We start from the raw sequence: 9,830 nt of genomic DNA on the forward strand, positions 1-9,830 counted from the left end.
ATTTCAAGTAAAAATAATTTCACAGAAAAATCATTTCTCGGGCTCTAGACCTCGGAATTCGACTCCGGGCATATGCCCGAGTCCCATATTTTCCTACGGACCCTCCGGGACCGTCAAATCACGAGTCCGGGTCCGTTTACTCAAATGTTGACCAAAGTCAACTTTAATCATATTAACATCAATATTCATAAATTTTTACACATAATTCATATTTAATCTTTCCGGCTACGCGCCCGGACTGCGCACGCAAATCGAGGCAAGTAAAAATAAGGTTTTCAAGGCCTCGGAAGCACGGAATGAAAGGGAAAACGGGTGATGACCCTTTGGGTCGTCACAAATATTCCCATAAATCATAATGGGGTCAATACTCTTGTAAATCCTACCGGAATTAATGATCCCTCAGACTAAAAGTCTACTCGGATCAATCGATCCTATTTTACGCCCGAATGAAAAGGAGACGTCCTATTCATAGCGTTTAAAGTATATAAAAGAGCCCTCTTTTATTTAAAAGGTAGACACCCAAAGGTGCAACTTTAGATATCGCACAAGTAACGATGTATCCAAATATATATTTTAAGTCTAAAAGAATAAGTATGAGCACTCAAATAATTTTCTAAAGTGCCAAGAAAAACTTGTACTCGGATAAATTCCCTAAAATGCCAAATGATGATATTAGACCCAAAAGACACGAGGAACACTGTACTATTCCCGGTCTAGGTTACAACCCTTTTTGATAAAAAAAAAAGGGGTTAACCAATCATCTTCTAACTATATACCTCCGAGTCCCGTATGTTTTTCCTTTTCAGGAAGTGGACCACATGGAAGGAATAATCAAATGCTCGAGATTTCATACTTCAAAGCTCTAACACTTGGGGGACTATATATATGGAAGGCAAAGAAGACTAGAAAAATCAAAATTCAAGTCAAGCCTAAGGTCTACCCAACAAATCGAAAGTTAAGAGCAAAGTCACGAGCCCAAAACACAAGCCTAACTCGAAAACCTTTGAAAACATATTCGTAAGTATAAACGAATGTTTCAAAAAAGGTTAAAGGCAGAATATTAGTTACGGGTAAAAATACACATCTTTGTACTTACTCAAAAACTGTTGTAACTGAAAATAGTTACGGATGAAAAAGCATTACCATTGTATTCATTAGAAAACTGTTATCAATAAAAATAGTTATGGGTAAAAATTTATACCCTTATATTTAAAACTGTTGTAAACAAAAATAGTTATTCCCTTGTACTAATTCCAAAAAAAAAACGGTTGCAAAAGAAAAACAGTTACGAGTGCAAGCTTATATCGAATCTGTTAGAAGAAAAAACAGTTGCAAAATGAGTTATAGACGATACACAAACACATGTGAAATGTTATGAAAGTTCAATGTAAAAACTTTCTTCAAAACATTGTTAAAGAAAAACATGTGAAAATTCCTATCTCTCTTTTGTATATTTACACCATTATGAAGTTGAGACGTCTTCTTCATTAAGTGTCGTTCATAAAAGGGCCCTCTTTTATAATTCGTGCTTACTCAAAAAAGTCACGGAGCATTAAAGCATTTTTAATGCAAAGTTAAAGGGTAAAACAAAAACCCAAACATTAAAATAGGCAGAAAATAAAGCCGAAATATATATATCAAACTTTGCAAACATAAGGCAAAAATTTGTCTTCAAACCCCGAAATAAGACAGGGGTAAACCAACCGATTATTGACGAAAGGAACATAAGCGGTGGAGTTATCATCTGAATCTCTAAGTTCTGCACTCTTTTTTCCTTCGTCCGGTTTTTGTCCGTATTGGGTTTTTCTGGCAAGGATTTTAATGAGGCAGAGGCAAGGATGAAAAGGATAAAATCTTTCACTTCCCGGTCACATCATAGTGAGTAACCGGAAAATGGGGAGACTATCTGTATTAATGAAAATTAGACTCGCCATGTGGGTCTATTAAATGGCGACACGTGTCAGCAAAGTTTGAAGTAAAGTGAAGAATGACATGTAAAGATGATATGTGAAACACCCCCGGGACCGAACATACTCGTACCGTACTTGTTAGCCTCGGAACTGATCATCATGAAATAGCCCGGATCAGGTGCGGGAGAATATCTCATGAGGAAGGAATCAATTAATCGCGGATTATATGGGATTTATTATCATTGCACCATCAGTTACAAATCAATTATTAATGAATGCAATAAATGATTGTAACGGTCAGAATAAGACAATCAATTACAAGATTGACTCAACATGCACGGGATTGACTCAACAGGCACGGGATTGACTCAACAGTTACGGAATTAACTCATCAGTTGCGAAATTAACTCATCAGTTACGGAATTCCAGCATTTACACAGCTGTTACAAGTCTTCCAAAAGTAATGGATGAATTGAGTAAATGCTCATAATGGACACATAATTCAAGGAGAATGGTTACTTAGATTTTGTCCTATAAATAGACATACTTTTTCCACCATGGGGGGATCTAATTTTCTTCTCTACAATTCTACACATTGTAATTTATAGCATATAGCTCTCAAGTTAGCCAAAATTCGGCCCTTCAAGCCCTGTTCGGCTCATTATCCTATCAAGGATCATTCAATAAGAAATTTTTCTTCTCTGCTTTATTTTTATTATATTATCTGTCATTGAATTTATTTCCCACTTCTCTATCACGTTGTATTAACAAAATTTTATATCTTTCGGATTGAATCGGTTGCTTGTGGCCTGTCATATAAAATTATTGCTTTGACCTTGAAAACCATATTTTGGGTTAAACACTAATGCTGTTTGAAAGATAATAATATCAACTTGGAATGGGAAGTAAGCTTTTGAACCCCCAGAACATAACCCATGTACAAACTGAATTGTGATAGGTAATAGATCGACACTACTTGGGCAAAATCCTTCGTACGCATCTGGAAAGTACAATGCCAGTCCATTCTCATAAAAACTTTGAATGTTCAAAATATTACTCCCTGGTTAAAGGCCTAAGCAAGTTTGTACTAGTCTCTCTTGAACAGTGCAAGAGTTCACCTTGCAGCCCGGTAATGGGTATTCTTTTTTAATCCTAAGAGAAATATCAACCCATTTTTCCCATGTTTAATGCAGCAACTAATGGCAAGGCTGCTAACCAATTCACATCTTCACTGATCATAAGTCATTTTCACCAAGGAAATTTAGGGGGTGCAGACTTTTCAAACCATGGAAATAAGAATTTCTCTCATTTGTGTAGTTTCTGCAGCTTGTGATAAGTTTGGGTACCATTCTTTTCCATGTATTGACTTGACTTGGCTGTGGAAATTGGAGTAACAAAGTCCGTCCTCTTTCTGAATTTTCCACTATAAATGGGCAAGCTTTCCTGCTATTTCAGCCATAGCTCACTTTGTCTTTCTTTGCCATGGGTTGTACAAAACCACATTTTACTCTCAGCATAATTCTGCTGGGGGTACTTATATTGGCTACCTCAGATTTCACAGGTAGGTCGCTCCTTTTTAAAATACATAGTAAACACTAATGTAGCCTGCCTATAAAATTTGGATGTCGCAGGAATATAGCTCTTTATTTCCCAAATATGTTCCTTGATATGATTGTGCATCCATCATTTTCTTTATAAATTATATGCATCTTTTCTGGTTGTCTTGATATTCCAGTTAATCAAGTAGTAGATAGCTTCATGAGCTAATATGCAGGAACGCTATGCAGGTGCCCAAACAGGAGTGTGTTGTGGAAGAAATGGAATGGATTACCTTCTCCAGCAGATGTCGTGGCTCTATGCAAGCAGAAAAATATCCGAAGAATGAGAATTTACAATCCTCACCACTCACCAGCCCACACTCCAAGCCCTCAGAGGCTCCAATATTGAACTCATGTTAGGTGTGCCAAACCCTGACCTTCAGAATATTGCTTCTAGCCAAGGAAATGCAAATACCAGGGTCCAAAACAACGTTAGGAACTATGGTAATGTCAGATTCAGGTATATAGCAGTTGGAAATGAAATAACTCCAATAAATGGCAACTCCCAATATGTACCTTTCTTGCTCAATGCCATGAAAAACATTCAAAATGCAATTTCTGGTGCTGGTCTTGGAAACCAGATTAAAGTTTCCACTGCTATTGAAACTGGACTTACAACAGACACTTTTCCTCCATCAAGAGGCAAATTTAGAGATGATGTTCGACAATTTATTGATGCCATCATCAGCTTCCTAGTAGCCAACCGCTCACCTTTGCTTGTCAACATTTATCCTTATTTTGCAAAAGCAAGCAATCAAGACATTAAGCTCGAGTATGCACTATTTACATCACCTGGAGTTGTTGTCAATGATAATGGAAAAGGATACCAAAACCTGTTTGATGCCCTCTTAGACGCCACATACTCGGCCCTTGAAAAGGCCGGTGGCTCGTCTTTAGAAATCGTTGTATCAGAGAGTGGTTGGCCTTTAGCTGGAGCAGGGCAATTGACCTCCATTGACAATGCCAGGACTTATAACAACAACTTGATAAGGAATGTCAAAGGAGGGAGTCCTAAAAGGCCCTCCAAGTCGATAGAGACTTATATTTTTGCATTGTTTAATGAGGATCAGAAGAGCCCTGAATTTGAGAAGCATTTTGGACTATTTTCACCCAACAGGCAGCCAAAGTACCCAATCAACTTCAACTAGTTAGAGAAAGCAAGAAAATTAAGGGAATAACAGCTGTCTTCTTTAAATAAATGTAATTAAATAAGGGTTGCCCAGCTTCAGCAGAAAGCGACTCATTAGTATTATGTACCCAGACCTATATGCTTATATGGAAGGCACTTATCTCAGTATTCCATAGTGATCTTAGATATCTAGGTCAGAGCTAAGCAAAACCAGAATAAGAAATCCAAACTGAATCTTAATATACTAAAGATTATTAACTTTATCCAGGTCCCAAAATTTCCTTGTGCTACAATTGGTTCATTTAAATTCCAATTGTGTTAGTTTCAAAATGAATGGTTTTCAACTGGGGAAAAAGTAATGGATTATAAGACTGCTATTCAAAGAAATTTACATGAAGCAGAGGAATAAACCTTAGCTAAAGGAAGCAAAACAAAGAAGGCCTTAAACATATAGCTGAAGAGAAGAGAAACCTCTATTCAAATTTGCAAAAGAGATCTTTTCAGGAAAAATTCATCAACAGTATGAATCCACCACTGCCTCCAATAGACTCAACCAGCCAAACACAACAAAAAACTGTTAGTAAAAAAAAAGGCAATTTGAGTTTCTGTTTTGCCCAGTAGGAATTACCAAATAAACAGGTGAGATAACTTACCCTTGTTCTACCAAGATCCTATTTCTCTTGGTGAAAAACAGTCCTGGATCCTGGATAAGTATGGCATGATATGGAATCTAAAAATGGAAAATGTTTCTTAGTAACATTCAAGCCATTTGCTGAAAAGCCACTTTTTCTGGTCATGCTGTTAGCTTCAGCATTAAATGAGCTCCAAGTATACAAATGATCTCAATTTCTCAAGTAGTTCTGCATGCTTTTATCCTTGTGGCGGTCGGCATCTGCAACTCCTTATATTTTCCTAGTTGGTTAATGGTTCTTGCAGAATTTGCTTATTTCTCCTCTGAAAGTGTTTTGAGTTGTTCTAAACCACTGTATTTGCAATGAAAACGTAAAGCAAGAATGAGAACCTAAAATCCAAGTGAAGTTACCAGATGTTATAACGATTAATATCATTTTGGCAATGGCTTCTTATTTCTTAACCATGAGACTCCAATGTCTTCCTTGAAGCCAAGATGAAATCCCAATTCACTGTTAACATTTGAGCTGTCAATGACAAGACATCACAGAAACATACATCAAGAGTAACTTATCATTTCAGATAAACAAAGTTAAGTTTAATTTGGAGTTCCAAACCATGATAGCTACTACATCTTCAGTAATCACCTTTGTTCTTCAGCCACACTTCCCTTTGGGCTACTAATGCATTTCTTTTGGTGAGACTTTTCTAGTCACACATTTGTTAAGAAGAAAAAAAAGTTGGGACTGACTTATCCCCAAAATCTTGAGGTCAAGTAGCACATTTGTTAAGAATACTTTTCACTTACACTAAGGTCTGTTCTTTTAACATCATGCACTCCAATATGACAACAAGTCTTTGTCTTACAAATTGACCTCAGAATCACCGCTTTACACAAGTCCAGAGAACTTGATGCTAGGCATGAATTTCATTTCAACAAAGATCATAGAATGGTTAAATAAATGCATATAAAAAGGGTACGTATTATCTATAATCTTGAGCATTAATCGCAGAGTATATCCATAGTGATGCTGCTTTAATTTTTTCCATTATTCACCAGAGTGTTACTCGACGAAGTTCTATCACTCTGAGGAATTTTTTTCACTTGTTTGTGAAGTAGTTTTTTGGTTGAGAATAAGATTAACAGATCTAGTAGGAAAATGACAGAGAAAGTTTCTGGTGTTGTGCAAGTAAAGCTGTAAATTTCTCTCATCACAAGTTAAACTGTAATTTCATCATTATCAACATCTTTATCAAGAGGTTTTGATTTTTACCTAAATAAACTTCAGCAACTTTTAATAGCTAAAGCAAATACAGTAACAAGGTATCAAAGGAAAAAAAAGAAAAATAAAGTGTCTTTGTGTGTACCATCTCAGAACAATTATAAACACTTGCTTCATATCCTTAATCATCGCTTTCTGATAATTGTTAAACATTTGCTAGTAAATGATGGAAACTTCTTCAACAAGCCATAACTGCCAAAAGACTTTTATTTTCAAACACCGATATTTGGATATCTCAAACATGTGGTGAGCAGAAGGCAGTTGGCATGATGAAGAAGTTGCCATAGTTTACTCAATGTTTTGCACCAAAGTACAGTTCAGCTGATTCAGATCTGGATAACTGACGGCTGCGGAGATCTGGAAGTTTCTCAAACAAGTAGTCCTTTATATAAGCGTGTCCTTTAGGGTTTTGGTTTTCTTTTACTTTTTGTTTTGACTCTAACAGGATTGGCCCACGCGATATTAACTGAATTTGTTTAAGGGAAAAGTACAGAAATAGCCAATTTAAATACAAACTTACCAACTTTGGCTTCATGCAGGCGAGTTGCAGCCTGCAATCCGAATTGAGGACGGGTTTTTGGGGTTAGCTCATCCTCGCGGGATCGCGACCCTTTGTCTCGGCCATTGTAGCACGTGTGTCGCCCAGGGCATAAGGGGCATGATGACTTGACGTCATCCTCACCTTCCTCTGGCTTATCACCGGCAGTCTGTTCAGGGTTCCAAACTCAACGATGGCAACTAAACACGAGGGTTGCGCTCGTTGCGGGACTTAACCCAACACCTTACGGCACGAGCTGACGACAGCCATGCACCACCTGTGTCCGCGTTCCCGAAGGCACCCCTCTCTTTCAAGAGGATACAATACCAAAAGTAGCCCAAAATTAGAGATACGCGTAAGGAAGGATTCTTCTATCCAAGAATGACGCTAAAGATCTTCCTTCCTTCCCTGTTTTTTCAAGCGTATCAATTTAACAGATCACGACATTCTCTACCTCTGTAAATCACGGGATTCTCTCTCAAAAAATTCTCAAAAGGAGCTCCAAATTTCACTCAAAATCGATCAATTTCACTATATACCTTCGCAATTTCTGGGTAGATACAGCTTTTGCAATTTCTGTGTAGAAGGAACTACGAACTGCAATCAAAATCAATCAAGGAATTAGTGAGTTTTGACCTAATTTCATCTACTTCAATGGCAAATTTACCAATTTTTATTCAGTATGGTGGCTGATGGAATGTTGACAACTGCTTTGTAGATTATAATGCAGATGCTGTAATAGTTACTCCAAATATAAGTTTTGAAGTTTTTGTAAACGTGATTTCGAAACAACTTATGATAGATACTTCATTGAATGATATTGAAATCAAATACACTGTCCAAAACGGTTCTCCGCCAATAGTGATATTCAATAGTATGGGTGTATGTGTAGATCTTGAGCTGAAAAAAGCTCAGAATTTACAATGTATCCCCTTTGTATAACATCGAGTGAAAAGGATATGGAGATGATCTGCTACAATTTCAATTCTACTGTGATTTCCTCAGAATGTGCACAAAGCTCAGTTGTAGAGGAGAGATACAATGGCGATACAAGTAAGATGATCGAGTTTGGGGATGGAGAAGACTGGAATGATACAGAATCTGATGAAAATATAATAATAACTAACCCTCAACACATAGATGTAGAAGAAGGTCAAATTTATAAAGACAAAGCAACGATAATCAAAGTCATGAGGCACTTGGCGGTAAAGGAAAAATTTCAGTTTAAGGTGCATAGATCAAGTGAAAGCAGGTATCAAAATATTTATTGTATAATTATGTATCTCAATGTATATCGTAGTTGATGTTAGAAGCATAATTATGCAGAAAATAAGTTGTTGCTTGTAAGTATGTGGCTGTATTACACTTTTAAGTTGTGGTTGTCACCGTCTAGTACTATATAGTTGTTGTATTTTTTCATCTAGTATTGTTGATGGCGGTGTGTATCACTATATATCATTGTATTTCATGTCGCTCTGTTTATTGATGGAAAAGTTTATATCCTTGTCGTAGGTACTGCCTAGTATGCATCAACAACAACTATGATTGGTGCACTCATGCCCCCTGAAAGACAGATCTTACGCACAACGTCAAGCTACTGCAAAACTCATCGACAGCCTTTTGATAGACAAGTATAAAGACCCAAAAACAATATACACTCCTAATGACATAATTGAAGACAAGAACAAGCAGTATGGTCTTCAGATGACATATATGCAAGCATGGAGATCGAAAGAATATGCAGTTCAAGTACTGAGAGGGAACCCGAGCGAATCATATGAAAAGCTGCCGAGCTACTTTTATATGCTGGTTCTTACAAATCCTATGTCGGTGGTAAGTTTGAAAAAAACAGAGGAAGATTTGTTCATGTATGCTTTCGTTGCACTATATCCGTCTATAAAAGGATGGCAGTATTGCAAATCGGTTGTTTTTGTAGATGGAACCTTTCTTAAATCGGCATATAGAGGAACATTAGTGATAGCATCAACACAAGATCCAGCAGGTAATATCCTACCACTCGAATATGCCAGAGTAGATTCAGAGAATAATGCTTCCTGGGAGTGGTTTTTTGCGAGATTCAAGGATGCATTTGGGGAAAGGGGGGAATGTGCATAGTCTCGGACAGGCATGAAGGCATTGAAAATGCAGCGGCAACATTGTATCCACAAGTACCTCATTGTGTCTGCATATGGCATCTATGGAATAATGTAAAAAAAATTACAAAAAAAACCATTTGCTGCTCAAAGACATATTCTTTGCTATGGCCAAAGCATACACAGTTGAGAAGTTTGATTACCACATGGCAGAGGTAGAGAAGTTGATAAGAGGGTCAAAGATTACTTAATGAATGTTGGGTATGAAAGATGGTCCAGAGCACATTCCACTGTCAACAGAACATTGACGATGACTTCAAACATTGTGGAGTTGATCAATGCAGCACTCAAGGCTGCTAGGGAACTCCCACTACTGCCTTTGCTAGACTACATAAGGAAATTGATCGGACGATGGAATGTTACAAACCTAAAGAATGCAGTAGAGTCATTCACTAATCTTGGAAAAAAATATGATACAATGCTGATGGACAATCTTGAATTGTCACATCAGATGAAGGTATGGCTTGAATCTGTGATACTTGCGCATAGAATATGTAATCATGCCGAATTTCACGGATCTGTGTAAATTTTGTAGGTGACCCCTTCGACAAGTTACTTATATTCAGTACTTGACAAGGGTAAGCAGAGA

The 9,830-nt window shown here is 37.2% G+C and overlaps 1 pseudogene; it reads left to right on the forward strand.

Moving 5' to 3' along the window:
- On the forward strand, positions 2,793 to 4,679 carry LOC109227560 (annotated as a pseudogene).

This window comes from Nicotiana attenuata, chromosome 1 (assembly GCF_001879085.1).
Source record: "Nicotiana attenuata strain UT chromosome 1, NIATTr2, whole genome shotgun sequence".
In the NCBI taxonomy this organism is placed as follows: Eukaryota; Viridiplantae; Streptophyta; class Magnoliopsida; order Solanales; family Solanaceae; genus Nicotiana; species Nicotiana attenuata.